Source organism: Notamacropus eugenii, chromosome 6, assembly GCF_028372415.1.
Source record: "Notamacropus eugenii isolate mMacEug1 chromosome 6, mMacEug1.pri_v2, whole genome shotgun sequence".
Classification (NCBI taxonomy): domain Eukaryota; kingdom Metazoa; phylum Chordata; class Mammalia; order Diprotodontia; family Macropodidae; genus Notamacropus; species Notamacropus eugenii.
In genome coordinates this window covers 222,449,583-222,468,658 of record NC_092877.1, presented here as the reverse complement: position 1 = coordinate 222,468,658, position 19,076 = coordinate 222,449,583, and the positions used below count along the sequence as shown (strand labels likewise).

General features: G+C 38.5%; 1 long non-coding RNA gene across 3 annotated transcripts in view; it reads left to right on the top strand.

Moving 5' to 3' along the window:
• Positions 1–19,076, top strand: part of LOC140512694 (uncharacterized) — a 58,661-nt gene that overhangs the window by 24,097 nt on the left and 15,488 nt on the right. For 2 of the 3 annotated variants that reach the window (XR_011969882.1, XR_011969880.1), the window contains exons 2-3: positions 8,974–9,091; positions 12,797–12,963. This is a non-coding gene — a long non-coding RNA (uncharacterized lncRNA). Of the gene's footprint in view, positions 1–8,973; positions 9,092–12,796; positions 12,964–17,093; positions 17,170–19,076 lie in introns of all 3 variants that reach the window. The other variant, XR_011969881.1, reaches the window with a different exon arrangement.

Below are 19,076 nucleotides of genomic sequence, written 5' to 3'. Positions count from 1 at the left end.
CAGTTTGAAATCTATTTTCCTTCTTTTCTTAGCCTGTTCCCTGAAGTGAATGATCACTTTTCCCCAGGAATCCTGTTCACAACCCCTTCTTTCTCGTAAGTCAGAATTAAGTTCAGAGTGAGAGTTTCTCATATTGCGTCTCTACTTTCTAAGAGACAACACTTTCAGTAAGGCAGTGTGTGTATTTATATAATGCTCTTTTTTTAAAGCAAAATGAGGCTTCCATCAAATGTCCAAGGAGAGACATGTTAAAATGTTTTCTTTATTAACCATTCTCTATTGGTTTATAGACATCTGAGGCCATCAATACTGTTTCAAAGTCTTTTCTCTGTACTTCCCCCTGTGAATTGTTCATAGCTTTTATCTTCTACATGTCTTCCAGTTTAAAAAAAATAAAACTTAAAAAGTTTTTTTTTCAAATTTTAGTCCTCTTTATCATGGTGGTGAGATTCCTGCCAAACATTCTTTTTGGTTCCTGTGAGATTCAAGCTGTCTCTAGATGGGAGCTCCTTGTCGTGTTAACTTAAGCCATGAACCAGAAAACCAAACAGTGTTCTCAAATACTATTTACATAGCCTATTACTCACCTCTCATTCCTTCCTTTATTTCCCAGAGTTACAGCTTTCAACTGGAAGAATTACCGAGAATGCAGCCTCAGCAAGTCTTTTAGTTTCCTACCTCGGTTTCTAGTCATGAAAACACATTTTAGGTTTCTTGTGCTTACATCATTTTTTTCCACATAAAAAAACTGAAGTTGTTAATGACTGATATGTCTAGATAGTTGTGATAGGCTTTCTGCCACGGCCCAGATGACAACATGCTTTCTGATGATCAATGTCAAATACACACATATACACACATGTATATATGTATGTATGTATGCATGTTTACATGTATGGCTGCCTCAATACCCTCAAGAAAACTTAAATTCTGGTAAAGCTTTCTTATTTTTTCCATGGAACATGGAATGGTATTTCTTTAGAAAATATAATTCAAATTCCACGGGAGGGTCCTTCTTTCTTTTGTACTGCTATAATGGTTAAGAGTTTCTTCCCTTTCTCTGATTCTTCTGTGAGCTTCATTAATTTGTAGTCAGGGAAGGTGTGGTATAATGGAATGAATACTGAATTTGGAGTCTAAGGACTTGGGTTTAATTGACCAATCAGCAATAAGTGCCTGCTACAGATGACCTATGAAACTTAGAGAGAATCATTTAACTTCTCTGATCTGTAAAATAAAGGGATTGGACTGGATGATCTCTACTATTTCTTTCAACTCTGAGTCTTCAGTCCTAAGTCACATTATCTCAGTTTCAGTTTCTTGAGCCAGATGGCCTCTTAAGGTTCCTTACTACACTAAGTTCTATCTTCAACCATTTGGCAACCATTTTGATTCTCCTCTACTTAATAAGAATTTTTTCTTTTTGTTTTCTTTCTCCAATGATTTCTTTGACCTTTCCCATCAATCTGTGTAGTAGAGATAATGTTTCTTAGACTATATATTTCTTTTTGACCTGGAGTCCATTTTGTAACTGACTTGTGATGCAGTTTTAATTTGCTGTGGGAAACTAACTAGCTGGCTTACAGGACTTCTTCTCCACCTCCACCTCACCATGCCTTGGCTTCTCCGACTATCTGATAAGAAACCATCACCTACCCAGTTTTTTGGCTCCCCTAAATGCTCAGAGTCAGAACATTAGGTAAGCTTTTGTTTATCCTGAAGTGGGAAATCAACCCATCAGTGTAGATGAGTGGGGAACATCCTATTAAAAACTCCATTCAAATCCCTAGTCATTGAAGGAATCATTGCCAATCCCTTGACAGCATGGGTATCTCCAATCCTTGCCTGGGGGTCATCTTTTCCTTCTTCCAAGTTTTACGTAATTCATTGAGTAGGATCCCATATCCTTCCTCTCTCTGTCTATCTGTCTCTCTTTCTTCACTTCCGTTTGAGGTTTTACTGCTTGAGCCACTGACCTCTGGTAGCAGTAAGTGTCACTATGCTGCTAACAAAACTTCTTGTAGTAGTGAATCTTGGAGTTAGGTCTTCTTGTTAAAATCTACCCAAATCAGCATTGGATTATCATTACCTCATCTTAGCTTATGAACTGTTGACTATGCTAGAAATAGGATTTTTAGGTTTGATGTCTGTGCTCCAGGGGTGGGGAGCCCTTCCCCTATTGTGGTCAAGATAAGGCTTGAAGGCCTGTCAATAGACAGTAAACCTACTATGTGCCAGTTACTATGCTGAATGCTGGGGATGGGAAGAAAGGAAAAAGCTCAAGGAACTCACAGTCTGATGGGAGGGAAAACATGTAAGCAGCTATGTTCAATCAATACAGGATAAATTTGAGCCTCATTCACTTTTGCTTTAAGTAGGGAGGTTTGCTCGCATTTATATCCACGACAAAATTGGTCAATATAGTCTAATGGGTAGCTAGGTGGTGCAGTAGATAGAGTACCAGGCCTGGAGTTAGGAAGACCCCTCTTCCTGAATTCAAATCTGGCCTCAGACTCTTAGTAGCTATGTGCAAGTCACTTTAGCCTATTTGCCTTAGTTTCTTCTTCTGTAAAATGAACTGGAGAAGGAAATGGCAAACCACTCCAGTATATTTGCCAAGAAAACCCCAAATGGGGTTGCAAAGAGTTAGCCATGACAGAAATAGCTACAAAAAAAAAAACAACCAAGTGCAATGAAGTAGAAAAGTTCCTTTGGTTTGCATCAGCTACCCTAGAAACCTTGTAAGGAAACAGCCAGTTTGCCAACAAGAAACTTCAGGCAATGCTGCCTTTAAGTTCACCTTCTGATTTTCTTTGTGTCCCATCATAACCTACTAGTTGATATTAATAATTAGCATGAACTTGCTTTGCTAAACTCAGCCTTCTGAAGAACCACTAAATTTGCAGCCCCAAACCCCTTACTCTCCTTCTCTTTTGCTATGACCGTGCTAAATATAATCTTTAAATGGAATTAGGTATTGCCTGAAATGATCTTTCCTGTTTTTATGAGAATGTGAGCCCTCTTCTGACTGCCCTTGTTCCTACCCCCCTATCTCCAAACAAATAAAAACAACTTCTATTGAGTGAGGCAGGAAGAGGTAGAGGCTCTTCCTGGATCTCAGATTCTGGAGGGCATCCTTGACATTGAGGAGACCTGACCCCTGTTTGTCCCCTTCTGGAGTGGGGGGAGGGAAGGTGGAAATATTTCCCCATCATGCATCATTTTATGGGATAAGGCTCTTAGCCCTATAGTCCTCAGATAATTGGCATCAATGATTATGATATAGTGAGGATGAGTTATGTGATCGTGACTCTGATCCTTTCTCATGAACTGAAATTATTCCCTGCTGGGTAGAAACTGCTCATTTATCTTGTACGTGACAAAAATCTGCTAAAGCATATGGTTTCACCTTCCTTGCTGCAGAGAATCATTTTAATTGCCAGTTAAAGCTTCTGGGTTACTTTCATTTGCAAGCTCTTTATTAACTGTGATCTATTTCTTTTTAAGCAGATATAAATGAGGTTTGGTGTCACCCTCCCAATTATTAAATTTCACAGTAAGACCCTCAGCCACCTATACTGAAGGGTTTAATGCCCTTGAATAGCGACACATTAAGTGTGGGCCTGTATCCCCATTCCTTTTAATACATTCCTCCTATGTTGGGACATCTCATTTTCCTTCATTAGTCTTTCCAAATAACATCTTCATTCACCTACTTGTTCGATGTTGCAGAATCTAAATGCGGAATAATTATTTACAATGATTTATTCTAGCTCTGCTTCTTTCCTCCACTTTTGATAATAATACTTTACATTTATGAGGGCATGTTGTAGTGGACAGATAAAGAGCCAGCATTAAAGCTAGGAAGAACTGGGTGACAGTCCTACTTCTGATAAAATATGGGCTGTGTGACCCTTGGCAAATCACTTGACCTTTCAGTGTTCTAGACTATAACTTGCAGAGAAGGCACTGATTTAAATTTATAGGGGGAATTTCCTTTCCTGAAGTTCTCTATAGCAATGAAATCATAATTGCAATCTTTATCCTCTTATCTTCTAACTTCCACTTAAATTTTAGAATTTACACAACATTTTTATATGCATAATTTTGCAGTCCAGCAAGCTAGACTACAGAGAATTATTTTCATTTCATACATGTGGCTATCCTTGACTTAATTATGGCAAAATGACTTGCCTAAGATCACACAGTTCATAAGCAGCTCAGGTGGAACTTGAAATCAGCTCTTCTGACTTCTGTTCAATGCTCATTCTACTGCACCATAGTGCCTCTCCTACTCGGATTCGTAAAAGAGTTTGACCTGTTAAGACAATGGGGCAGTCAGGTGGCACTATACACTGAGAGGGTACCAGGTGTGAAGTCAGTAAGACTCATCTTTCTGAGTTCAAATCCAGCCTCATACATTTAATTGCTGTGGGACCCTAGGCAAGTCACTTAACCCTATTTGCCTTAGTTCCTCATCTGTAAAATGAGCTGGAGAAGGAAATGGCAAAGCACTCTAGTAGTATCTTTGCCAAGAAAAACCCAAATGGGGTCATGAAGAGTCAGATATGACTGAACACCAATGAACAACAATAAGATAAAACAACGGCATAATGTATGTCTGTTTTATAACCTCTTACATGTACCTGAATGAGCAACCCATTGAGCAGTCCATCAATACCTACCTGGGACACCTGTGGCAAATAGCCAATGACCTTGATCTAGGGTTGGCAAGAACAAGAAGAGCTGACTGAATCGACTTTGGGAAATTGTACAAGGCTTTTAATGACTCCAGGATTTTTCCTGAAACAAAGGTCTATCCTTTTAACAATTATATTCTTCCCAGAGATACTGTATATCTGCTTATAGAATATAATCACCTCTGAAGAAAATTAGAGGGCCAATCAAAGGGTCTATGGAGAAGTATGTGGTGGACCTGAGCAGATTGCAATATATTACAGACAACTGTGCATTAGAAGTCGCCTAGGGGAAGTCATTGGAGAGTTGTATGGCTGAAAGAGATGAGCTGATTGTAGAACAAGAGCAAGGGTTAACTATTAGACAGGCCATAAGCTCGGTCACTAGCTACCCGATGTCAAGAGAGTTTGATGGGAGTCCTTAGAATGTTAGGTGAACTTTCTGCAGGACATGGGCAAGTTGCTTAGGGTGTGCAAAGCATGGTTTAGATCTACTGCGCTGCAGGAGGTGCCTACAATGGTAAGATTATGGAACCACTGAAGGATGGAGGAATTGTGGCAAAGAGAAACAATGGCACATTTTGTTTGGTGTAGACATAAAAGCATTTAAAACCCCTTAGAACTATTCCTTTTCTGACTATGTCCTAGTCACAGGGAGCAGGAATTTAAATTCTAATTTTGGTTTCATTTATTACTTGCTATTTTGAATTAGTGGTATTCCTTTTGCTTTAGCTCACACAAGTGTTAAAGAAATCTGTTGTCTCATGGGGATGTTTGGTTTATTCAGGATTTAAGTAAGCAGATGTCTTCTGCATCCTTTACAACCCTTGACTCTTTTCAATAAGTTTCTGGAAGGTGTGGGCTGTTTCCTTTTTGCCTTTGTATCTTAGCACCAGTACAGACAGATGGAAGGATAAAGAATTTAAGTACTCACTGTGTGCCACGTATTGTGCCTAAGGTATTTTTGCTGAGCAGTCATGTTAGTCCTCCATGAGCCCATTTGGGGTTTTCTTGGCAAAAACACTGGAGTGGTTTGCCATTTCCTTCTCCAGCTCATTTTACAGAGGAGGAACTGAGGCTAATGGGGTTAAGGGACTTGGGTAGGGTCACACAGCTAGCAAGTTTCTGAAGCAAGGTTTGAAATCTAGGGATTTGAAGGGAGGTCTTCCTAACTCCAGGCCTGGTGCTCTGTCTTCTGTGCTACCTAGCTGCCCAACGAACACATAGTAGTAACATTAATAAATACTTGTTGAATCAAATTTGCACATACTACCAAAGTTCCATTATTTCTCTCACTGGAAAATTTTTCCATATAGCTTCTTTAGAAATCAAGTTATATCTCCCCCAGCATCCCTGGGGAAAGATGTACAATGAATGAATTTTCCATATATTAAATATGTACCTTTCTAAAGGCCAGGAGGCTTGGGTTCAAATTGTAGCTCTGATACTTATTAGTGGCATGCCTATCAACAAGGAATTTCAGGAACTTGAGCCTCAGTTTCCTTATCTGTAAAATAGGAATAATACTATTGATATTACTTTATATCATAAGACCCATATGAACAAAGTACTTTGTAAACATTAAAGGGCCCTATAAATGTAAGTTCTTATTTTAATGATCATAGAATTCCAGAACCAGTAAATATTTTAGAGATTTTGATGAAAACTTTTCTAAAATATTTCCCATCATTTACTGTCTTAGTCAACAGTATGCTGAAACAATTTAACCTTTACATGTGTACACAGATGTGTAACGCATACCTATGGCTCCAAAGGGACTGACATCATACAATTAAAAGAAAAGATACATAAAGGTACAATGGGATACAACACTATAACTCTTTATTAGAATGGCTAGACTATCATTTCACATACTGTGAGAGTTGGGAAGGACCTTAGAGATGATCTAGTCCAATCCTCTTATTTCTCTCATTTTACAGATAAGAAAACTGAGGCTAAGGGATATGAAATGACTTGCATGCCTAATGTCATACAACAGGATGGTAGAGATGGGACAGCAAACAAGATCTCTTGAATCTGGGATCAGGGACCATGTCTTAATTTTCTTCATGTCTGCTCTAGCACTTAGAACAGTGCTTAGCATATAATACATGCCTAAGGTGTGGTTGTTGAATGAGCAGATGAATGCATGAATTCAGCCTATATACATTGTGAATTTTTTTGGTTTTCTAAGTTTTCCTTTTCCTTATTTTCTGACTCTTGTAACTTCCTACATCTCCCATATGCATGAAAAGCAGCAGGAAGAGAAAATTACATGCAATTTTAGCAGACACTATGGTGGGAAGAAAAGAAAATTATTGGATCAAGTCAGATTTTAAGATTAACTATGGATTTTAATTATATAGACTATTCTTACTCCCTAAAAACATGTAACTCTGGATTTCATCCTGGGCACATGTAGCATTATGTATGGCATCTGTCTTTACATCCCCCAAACACAGCCTAGGTATCTGTGCCTTCACTCTCTCTAGCATATGTGGCGCTAGACCAGTTGGTGACAAGCTGTTGCTAAGATGTCTTCCTTCCATAGTGACTGGTGGGAAGTTGTCTTCTTGCTACATTGTGGGAAAGAGTTGAGAAAGGGTTTCTGGGTAAATATTAAGAAGTAATGCTAAAAAAAAGTTAGTGAAAACTTTTTTCCCTTACTTTTATCCAGCTGTCATACCCTTTACAAAAATGTTCTTAAAAGGTATAATAAAATCAAAGGCAAAGGCCCATGATACACTTAAGCACTTAGCCTTGAGCAGTGAGCATGATGACCTTCTCAAATCCAATAAACAGTAGCTCTATGACTATTTTATTACATGCTGTGATGTTCACAATCACAAGTGGTACCCTGAACTTTAAACTCCCCCTCCTTTCTTTTTTGGTTTTCAAAGTTATGAGTCAGTGAACTTGGAGGGACTCACCTGAAAGAAGGCTGCTGTAACCTGTTCTCGAGTGGTTACCTTTGCACGGTATGCTGAACAGAAGTGAAACTCACTGCATCAACTGAATAGCCTTTCACTGTAACTTACAGAGAAGTGAAGGGAGGTGAAAAAAACATAATATAGAAAAGAAACATTTAAATGGATGTTCTGACTTATTCAGCCACTTATTTAATTTCATGGTGGTGTGAAGACTCAGACATTGCAAAAGTCTGATTTCTATCCCCAAAATTAGATTATGAGACCTTGCAGATGATTTCTCTTGTTTTTCTGGAGCATGTATGTAGTAAACATTAGTTCTAGCATGTCATTTAGTTACTTCTAATGGAAAATATTTTATGAATCATTTGTGGTAACAAATAGAGAAGAATGAGCAAAATCAACTTTTACCTAATTATGAAACTGATATTTTTAAACACATCTTAAAAAGCTAAAATAATGTTTGCTTGACATTTGTTGAACTGAGTTGAGCTGAAAAGTTGAATCATCTGGTTCCAGGGATGTGTATGTTATGGTCCATATCAGGCATTCAATCAATAAATGTTTGTTGAATGCCATGTGCTCAGTGGATGAAACCTATGAATGGAACGATCAGGCCTATTCAAATTTTTTGGGGAAAAAATTAAAGCCAAACCATTAGGATTAGGATTACTGACTTTGACTATGGTGTAAATGTTGTTGTTCAGTCATTTTCAGTCATGTCTGACTATGACTCCTTGGCAAAGATACTGGCGTGGTTTGCCATTTCCTTCTCCAGCTAATTTTGCAGATGAGGAAACTGAGAAAAATAGGGTTTAGTGACTTGCCAAGGGTCACACAGCAGGTAAATGTCTGAGACCAGATTAGAACTCAGGGAGATGAGTCTTCCTGACTCCAGGCCCACCATTCTGTGCACTATGGAGTGACCTAGTTGCCCAAAAGTGTAAGTAACACTAGACTAAGAGGAGACTTGACTGACATTAACTAGCAAGGTGAATGATCAAAGCACTTCTGGTTCAGTTACCTCACCTAGAAAATGAGGGATTCACTGGATGGTATCTAACTGTGGATATCTTACAAGTTTTGTCTCTTATCTCCTTTCCTTCTGTGCTCTTTGTTTTTTATACACCATGCCTGGGAAATCTTTGTAAGGTTGCATGACCGCTGACCCACTCCCACAATCTGTGATGCAAGAATACCCAAAAGAAAAGAGAGGAAGGTAGGAGAAGGATTTTGTCAAGGGTCCTGTTGTTGCTGATCCAATGAGAGAGGTCTCATCATCCAGCCCTAGGTACTCTATGTACCCAAGGCCTCAGCAAACTTACAGACTATTCTTATTCCTTTCCCAGGTTCACCCACAACATGGAGACACAGAAATATACAGGAAAAGTCATTCAAGAATCAAGCTAAGTTTCACCTGACTGGCCTGCCCTCCATTCTGTGAATTTGCACTTCTATAGCCAACAGGTCAGAAGCTTGGGCTATTCCTTCCTCTCCCTGGGAGGGAAGATATTGTTTCTTTTGAAATTCTTAATTAATTTATTTGTTTTCAGTTTTCAACAATCACTTCCATATTTTAAATTTTCTCCCCCTACCTCCTCCCTCCCTCCCTGAGATGGTGTGCAATCTTATATAGGTTCTACACATACATTCTTATTAAACACATTTTCACATTAGTCATGTTGCATAGAAGAATTAAAATGAATGGGAGAAACCATGAGAAAAACCAAACCAAACCAAACCAAAACATAACAACAGAGAAAATAATCTGCTTCATTCTGCTTTCTGATTCCATAGTTCTTTCTCTGGATGTGGATGGCACTTTGCATCAAGAGTCCTTTGGAAATTGCTGTGAAGAGCTAAGTCTATCAGAAGCAATCCTTGTAAACTGTGGCTTTTACTCTGTTTAATGTTTTCCTGGTTCTAGTCATTTCACTCACCATCCGTTCATGTAACTCTTTCCGGGTTTTTCTGGAGTCCACCTATTTGTCATTTTTAATAGCACAATAGTATTCCGTTACATTCAGATACCACAACTTGCTCAACCATTCTGAAATTGATAGGCATTCCCTTGATTTCCAGAGCTGCCATAAATATTTTTGTACGTGTCCTTTTCCTATTTTTATAATCTCTTTGGGACACAGCCCTAGAAAGAGTATTTTTGAGTCAAAGGGCATGCACATTTTTATAGCCCTTTGGGCATAGTTCCAAATTGCTCTCCAGAATGGTTGGATAAGCTCCCAGCTCCACCAACAATGAATTAGTGTTCCAACTCTCCTACATCTTCTCCAACATTTGTCGTCTTCCTGTTTTGTCATGTTTATCAATCTGATTGGTGTGACGTGGTACCTCAGAGTTGTTTTGATTTGCATTTCTCTGATCTATAGGGAGTTAGAGCATTTTTTCATATCACTATAGATATCTTTAATATCTTCTTCTGAAAACTGCCTGTTCATATCCTTTGACCATTTATCAATTGGGAAATGGCTTGTATTCTTGTAAATTTGACTTAGTTCTGAGAGGGAAGGTATTACCTAGCCTCCCTACATGTAATTGGGGGCAATTAGTTTAAACCTTCAAAGACAGGAATCTCACCCCTCTCCATAGGAGTGCAGAATGGTCAACAGTGTATGTTCGGTAAGCTGCTGTAGGATCACCACCCTCCTCAGTGTCTTTGGAATAACTGAAGATATGTATTATCAGCAAGGTGGATAGAGCACTGCACCTGGAAAAGACTTGAATTCAAATCCGGTCTCAGATACTTATTAGTTGTGTCACTGCTGCCTGCCTTAATTTCCTCATCTGTAAGATGGGGATAATACTACGACCTACATCCCAGGGTTGGTGTGAGGATAAAATGAGATAATATTTGTAAAGCACTTTGCAAACTTTGAAGTATCACATAAAAGTGTTTACATAACTCTCTTCCTTGAATGGATGAATGAGTGAAAAAGCATTTAGTAAGTGCTTATAGACACAGTGCTAAGGGCTAAGGATAGAAATAGAAAAGAGAGACAGCCCATGCCCTCAAGAAATTTACAATCTAATAGGGTCAAAACACATAAGGAAGTCACTTCTCAAAGGTATTAGGGTTAGTCCAATAATTCCTGCTACTTTTTTTGTTTCAAAGTTAGAGTTCTGATATGAGGGATGCATTGCCAGTTCTTGAAGTGGTATGCTGGAACAGGCTTAAACTGACCAAAGAGATCCCATTGCTAAATAAAGAAAATGGCCATTTATACCTAGGAAATTGGCCAACATTACAAATCAGGGCTTAATTTGTTGTTTTGCTGACTTTTTAGACTTTAGAAAATGATGCGATAAAAGGTTAATAATGCAGATTAAACTCATAAGTATGTACTGGGTACTTTCTTTTTCATTCTGGACAGCTAGTTAAATATTTACTATCACATCAGTATCTCTATTTTTCAAATGGAAGCCTGAAATTCAAGTTCTTATTTCCTGCATGATTCTCTTTGTCATCACCCTTAGGACTTCTTTTCCCAGCATTGTTATGCTCAGGATGATGCTGGTCAACTCTATCACACTTTGGTATTTCATTGAGGTCTTGGCACATTGTAGTCTCTTCCCACAGGTGATTGAGAGTCTGCTACAATGGTGGAGTTGGGCATGGGATGATCTTGAACTTTTGAAAATCTGAATGGGGGAGATTTCCCACTGTATAGTTGAGATGACAGTAGTACTGCTTACCCCACAATCTAAGATACCCAGGAGTACCATACCATAAATATGAGCCTTTGTAGACTCATTTTTAGGCCTCTGGCTACCGCTATTGGTCATGTCTCCCTTCTTTCCTGCCTCCCCAGGGATTTCCGTATTTTATCTTGACCTCGGGACCACAGGCAATGCTATCAAAAGTAGAACCTAGGGCTTTTCATCTTAAACACAGGCTAAATAGTGTTTCTAACTCTGAGAAATCTTTTGATAACTGACCCCTAGTTGCATAGACTCAGAGATAGGCTCTTTTGCTTTTTTTTTCCTCCTGAGACTCTTGGGGTTAAGTGACTTGCCCAGGATCTTTACAGCTGCTAAGTGTGTCAAGCATCTGAAGCTAGATTTGAACTCAGGTCCTTCTGACTTCAGGGTCGGTGGTCTATCTACTGTACCACCTAGCTGCCCCATATTTTGCTTATTCATCTTCACTTTTCTTGGTCTCTTTTTATCCTTCTCTGTCTCTCTCCTGAAAAGTCTATTTTGCTTCTGACCACTTCCTTAATCTATTCTTCTCTTATCTCTTTCCCCCTTCCTTAGTCCCTTTTCCTCCTACTTTCCTGTTGGGTAAGATGCATTTTACATATTCTATATGTGTAACTCTTCTTGCTCTTAACCTCACCCCCTATTTTTTGACTTTTAAGCAACCATTTAACTGTACACGCACATGCACACACATGTATATGTGTGCATCTGTTCAGTCTTTCAAATTATCTGGAAAGAGATGATTTCCTAAAAGCTGCCCATTTAACTCTTCTTGAAAAATCTATATTAAGGTATCTCAAAGCACTTACAGCCTAAAGAAATAACTAATAATAATATTTATATAGCACTTTATTTTATAAAATGCTTTACAAATTGTTGAGTTGTTTCAGTTGTAGCCAACTCTTCATGACCCCATTTGGAGTTTTCATGGCAAAGATACTAGAATGGTTTGCCATTTTCTTCTCCAGCTCATTTTACAAATGGGGAAACTGTGGCAAACAGGGTTAAGTGACTTGCCCAGGTTCACACAGCTAATTAGTGTCTGAGCCTAGATTTGAACTCAGGTCTTCCTTACTCCAGGCTTGGCACTCTATCCACTGTGCCACCTAGCTGGCCTGATTTATAAATACTGTATCATTTTATTCTAACAATAATGTTGCAAGATCTCTGTAGAGGGTACTTTTACTATCCTTATTTTACAGATGAGGAAACTGAGGTAGACAGAGGCTATGTGGTACTCAGGATCACATAGCTAGTGAGTATCTGAGACTAGATTAAACATAGGCCTTCCTGACTCCATATCTAATACTTTTAGCCTCTGTTTCACCTAGCTGCGAAGTGCCACTCACCCAGCAGAATTCTTTTATATTAGTGACCTCTTAATTTTTTTCAGCTTTATTGATAACTTTTTCATATTCATTTCTAAATATTCCACTCTGACCCTCTCCTCCCCAGGAAAGTTTCCTTTGTACCAAAAATTGAAACCTGTATGCACTGACTGTTCATCAGCCCCAAAGGACACATCGCATTTGACAGCATGTACAACATTCTGCTTCTAGTACCCCCCATGTCTGCAATGAAAAGAAGTGACTTTTCTCATTTCTTCCCTAGAACCCAGTTTGGTAAGTAAAATGAGCCAGGATTCTCTATTGTTTTGCTCTTCTTTCCAATTTTATTGCTATAATCTTAGTGATGCCTTTATAATATGAATACATAACAACAGTATTTATTTTCCCAAGATGGTAGCCTTTAGTGACAAGTAACTGTTTTAAAACCTTGGTTCTTTCTCTAATAAAGGGCTTTCCTTCTCCCTTAGAGGATCTCTCTAATTCAATGCATACCCTTCAGCTGCCATTTTCAAACATAGGCTATTCTCACAGGCTTATCAACAAACGTTTTGACTCTAAATCTTAGAAACCAGCTCATATGGGTCTAGGAAGTCCAGTGTCTATTCCTGGTATGACAAGAATGTTGGGTGGGGAGACAACAGCAATTTCAAGAAGTATTAATATCACGTGTAGAGACATTATAGAAATGTGTATGGGGCATTTGTCATACAGAAGGGATAACACTTGTGGCCCTGCAGCTCCCCAAGCACTTACATGACCCCTATCAAACTTCTAGGAACATAAAGTTCCATAAGGCTTAGGATGATGTTCCCATCAGAATTCTATGACTGATGACAGGCAAAGTCCTATAACCTTTGGCACAGGCCAAAGAGAACACAGGAAGGCCCAGAAGGTGTTGTCAAGGACACAAGTTTTGCTGACCTTGTGAGATAGTTATCGTCATCAAACCCTTTTGTAAGTTCAGGGCCCAAGACCTTAGCAACAGAAAAGGGAGCAAAAATAAAAACATAGAGGGAAAGATACCTACATAAACAGAAAACACAGAGTATTACTCCTTTACCATTTTAAGGTCTCACTTGGCTGCCTGTTTTCCATTCTGTCACATTCATTATAATAACCACTTCTAAGCATAAATTCTGAGTTAGGGTAACCATCCCCAAGGCCTGGGCTTTCTCTGCTTTTATATGTTGTATACTGGAAGCTCTCAGAGTGGGAGAGAGTTTGATGTCTCTTGGGAGAGCTATAGGGAATAGTGTTTGACACTGATTTCAGTAATAATCTCAGCCCTTTGCACTATTTCAGTGATTAGCTCTGGAGAGGTTATCTATCTGACCTCTGCCAGCTTTTCAACTGCCTGATCTATACCTCTGCCAGTGCTCCATACATTTACCACAGCATTCTCATAATCAGTATATCCAAAACAGAATTCAACAGTGTTCAAATCCCACTATCTGCGTAACCTTGGACAATTCACTTAACCTCTCTAGTTTCTTCATCTAGAAAACAAGGTTCCTTTCAGTTCTAGAGGTATGATTTTTCCTCTAAAACATGTTCCTTCTTCCTTACTTCCCAATTTCTTTTTCTTTCTAATTTATTTTCCCACAGTTACATGTAAAAGCAATTTTCCAATTCCTTTTCCTGTCACAGCCCTTTTCTATCACCCAAACTCAAGTCTATATTTATCTTTGACTCTTTCCAATCTATATTTATCTTAGCCTCAACCATCACCTCAAGCAAATTGTCAGGTCCTGCTCTTTGTATTTATTCTTTTCTTTCCAGGTAGCCTGTGATCACTCTGTTTTGGGCCCAAATTTACCTCTTGCCTGGACTACTATTACAACACTTCTTAACCCCATCCTTTACCCAACTGCCAAATGATCTTACTAATATATCAATCAGTCTGATCCCATACTCCCTTGCTCAAAAACAACATGTGGCTCCCAGTTAGCTACTGAAAAGAACACAGACTCCTTATCCTTGCATTCAAAGTTCATCCTGGGCTCCAGTCTCCCTTTCTAGTCTGATTTCAGGGAACTTTTCACCAACTCTAGGCTTCAGCCATGACTACTTGTTTCTTAAGTTCACCTTATATGTACTGTTTTTCGTGCCTGGAACTTACATTTCCCCTCCCCCTGGCCACATTCTATTTTCATATTTAGGAGTCATTTTCCTCCTACAAGACTCATATCAACATCTGCTTCTTCTGTTTTGTCTTTTTCTGATCTTTCTGGTTAGAAATTATTCTTCTGTCTTTGTATTGATTGTATTTTTTGCTTAATTTCTCCCATACATTTACTTATTCTTCCAAAAGTATTTTATTTAACTGTCTATATCTTCTTTTCCCCATTTCTGGATTCTAAGTTTCTCAAGTACAGGGATGTGTTTTTTTTGTTTGTTTTGCTTTTTTCCTTTGTGTACCTGGTATTTATCATAATGCCCTGCATATGTTAATTGCTTAAAAAAAGTTGATTTACTATAATCACTAAATTCCCTTCCTCAAAAATGCTCTGATTCTCAGGAATATCAACATCCTCTTGCCTATCAGCAAATAGGTCAGTTTCCATATAACAGAGTTGATGTCAATCAACAAGCAATTTCTAAGCATCTTTTTTGTGCCAGGTTCTATACGAGTTTTTGGGAAAACCAAGACAAAAATAAAGCAGTTCTATCCCTCAAGGTTCTTATATTCTATAGGTTCAGAAAACTCACATATATACAAAGTAATAGAAATATATGTAGAAAATGTATATAATTAAAAATAAATGTAATTTATTTGTAAGTCTATGACCTCAAAAGATGCAGTCATTACTGTTTTAATTCAATCATGTTCTAGTTGTGTTCTATTGATTCATTCAATATTTTTATTTCTGCAAAGTGCAATTGTCCTAAAGGTCAGTTACTGAGTTCATGGGATCACTCTCACTCTTAAAGTTGAAAGAAGGACCAGTCGGAGGTTTCCAGGATGCTACTCTTCATATCAGTTATGGTTACTACTACGTACAAGTTTCTAGGTTCCATAGTGAAGAGCATTTTCTTATTATTGACATACAAACCATACATATTTTTGAAGTCGTATGTCCTAGTGATTTCTCCAGGTAGTACTCCTTACGTATCACTTTATAGCTCACCTGAGAATTATAGCCTGCTGTAGTAGGAAGGGTTATGAGGAGCATCTAGCCTAAATATTCTTGTTTTATAGATGACGAAACTTAGCCTCTAGCCACACAGGAAGTTTGTGGCAGAATCAGGAATCAGACTTGAGTGTCCTTGATTTCTGATCTAATGGTGATTAAATTAGACCATGCTGTTTCCTTAGCCATGTTATCTATAGGTTATCTATAACCTGTTAAACACATGGACAAAATAAGGACAATCTTTCTTAAACTAAAGTTTTAACCTTTAATAGGACATTAGAATGAGATGATTTAAATTCAAGTATTTTGCTTTGCCCTACTCCACTACTCTATGTTGTCAGGGGATATTGGCTTAGGAGAGCTGATTGTTAAAATTTCAGTGTGAGCATTTATATCTTGGAGATTGTAAATGCTACAGATCGGGGCTTGATTTATTCTTTTATTGATTTTCTAGACTTAAGAAAGTGATGGAAAAAATATCAATAATGCAGATTCATCTTAAAAATGTGTGATGCATGCATTCTTTTCCCCTTAGAGAACCAGTTATTAAACATCATCATGCTACTGCATATAATCTTCTCTGTAAAAATTCTGTTTGGTGTTTATAGGTTCAACAGATTTAGAGCTAGAAGAACCATGTAGTAGAATCTCCTAATTTTTACAAGTGAGGGAACTGAGGCAGAAGCTAAGTGACTTACCCAATATATAATCTTCTATGTAAAAACTCTGTTTGGTGTTTATAGGTTCAACAGATTTAGAGCTAGAAGAATCATGTAGTAGAATCTCCTAATTTTTACAAGTGAGAGAACTGAGGCAGAAGCTAAGTGACTTACCCAATATATAATCTTCTATGTAAAAATTCCGTTTGGCGTTTATAGGTTCAACAGATTTAGAGCTAGAAGAATCATGTAGTAGAATCTCCTAATTTTTACAAGTGAGGGAACTGAGGCAGAAGCTAAGTGACTTACCCAAGGTCATTCAGTACATGAGAGGTAGAATTTGAACTCAGGTCCTCTGAATCCAGAGTCAGTACTCTTCTCCTTATAGACTACACTTCTTCAATTTTATATTAGGCATACTTCCTTCTCTCCCCCCACTTTCCACCCCCATCAACCTAGGAGAGCCATTCACTTGGCATTCTCCTCAATGTTAGGATTAATTTTTCCACGTAAACAGTGTCATCTGTGATAGGAAGCTAGGTTGGCAGGGCCTCCAAATTCTATTTGTAACGCTGACTATGTGAATTTGAACAAATCACTTCATCTTCAGTTTCAGGCTCCATTGACTACATCCAGCCCCCTACACCAGCTGTCTGTCTTCATCTACTGCTAGCCTGCAAATTGAGGTGGGTGGGCAGGAAGGAGAGGGTGGGGAGTCTATGAATCACCACCAATTATAAAAATCATGCTTAAGTGCTATAGCTGGCGAGAAGGAAATAGCGTCTAATAGTAAGAATATCTTCAAGTTGGGAGGAGAGCCAAATAAGAAAACAACACTGATGCACCTGAGGGGAAATGATTCCAGAGTAAGCTCTCTAATGAGCATCAGTGTGAAGAATCTTTTTTTTTAAACCTTGATAATGTAAAACATAACCCCCCTTCCCCCACTGGATGCTTTTCCAAAGGAATTCAATTTGCCCAGGTATGATTTCACTTTCTAACATATTTTTCTTTTTTTTCCATTACTGTCTAATTCCCCTGACCAAATAGTAATTTGAACCTCATTATCTGCTGAACTAGGGTAAATCAACTACCTTCTGGGAGTAGGATATTCACCTGTTGCCTCTTTAGGCATCTAATGATTCTCCTACCTTGTCTGGGAGGAGTGTGGAATAATACTAGCTAACCTCTTTAACTCATTCAATTCTCATAGCAACCCTGTAAGGTAAGTGCTTTTATTATGTGCATTTTACAGACGGTGAGAAGGCTGAGAGGCAGCTAGGTGGCCCAGTGGATGGAGAGGCCCCAAGTTCAAATCCTTTCTCAGATACTTAACTAGTCATGTTACCCTGGGCAAGCCACTCAACTTTTATCAATATCACTTTCCTCATCTATAAAAGGGGATAATAATAGCCTACGTTAAAAGATAATTGTAAATCACTTTGTAAATCTTAACTAACTATAAAAATGCTAGTTATTATTACTGGAATAAGGAAGCTAGGTGGCACAGTATATGGATTACCAGGCCTGGAGTCAGGAAGACTCCTCTTCTTGAGTTCAAATCTGGCCTTAGATACTTACTGGATATGTGATCCTGGACAAGTTATTTAACCTTGTTTGCCTCAGTTTCTTCACCTGTAAAATGAGCTGGAGAAGGAAATGGCAAACCACTCTAGTATCTCTGCCAAGAAAACCCCAAATGAGGTCATGAAGAGTGTGTGTCTGTTCATCCTTCATTGCCGAAGAAGACCATACCATCAGAGAAATAATGACATGATTGCACTTGACTTTGTTTTGAGTGAGGGAGGGCTGTGCAGGTCACCAGCCTCACTTCTCCTCCAGAGCCATCTGAATCCAGTGACCAGATATTCATCAGGATGACTGGACATGACCCAGGATGAGGCAATTGGGGTTAAGTGACTTGCCCAAGGTCACACAGCTAGTGAGTGTCAAGTGTCTAAGGTGAGATTTGTACTCAGGTCTTCCTGACTCTTGCGCTGGTGCTCTATCTACTGTACCACCTAGTTGCCCCTTCATTAAGAGTAGGACATGCCTGAAAAACAACTGATTTCTGTAATGAAAAATAAAGGGACTTTTCCAGAGTCACATAGTTACTCAGTGAAGCAGGATTCAATGGCAGTTCTATCCTAAATACAAATTTAGCACTCTGTCTTCTATGGAATACAACCTCTTTTGCTGACATATTTTAAAACTATGTTTGGGTATGCTTAGGCAAAAATTATTCTAATGACCAGTTTCAGCTGGAATGGAGTGGAGAGGAATTTCACCCTTCATATCTATGTGGTGAATGAACCTGGAAGTACCCATTCCTATTGGCCCTATTTATAGTAATAAAAATATCCCATTGAAAACTTCTTGGAAGCACTCCAACTGAAAGGTCTAGTTGGATCCATTTTCTTCTTGTTGTTCATTGTTTCAGTTATGTACCACTCTCCATGATCCCATTTAGGTTTTTCTTGGCAAAGATACTGGAGCAATTTTTCATTTCCTTCTCCAGCTTTTATAGATGAGTAAACTGAGGCAAACAGCATCAGGTAACTTGCTCAGTCAAGCAGCTTCTAAGTGTTTGAGA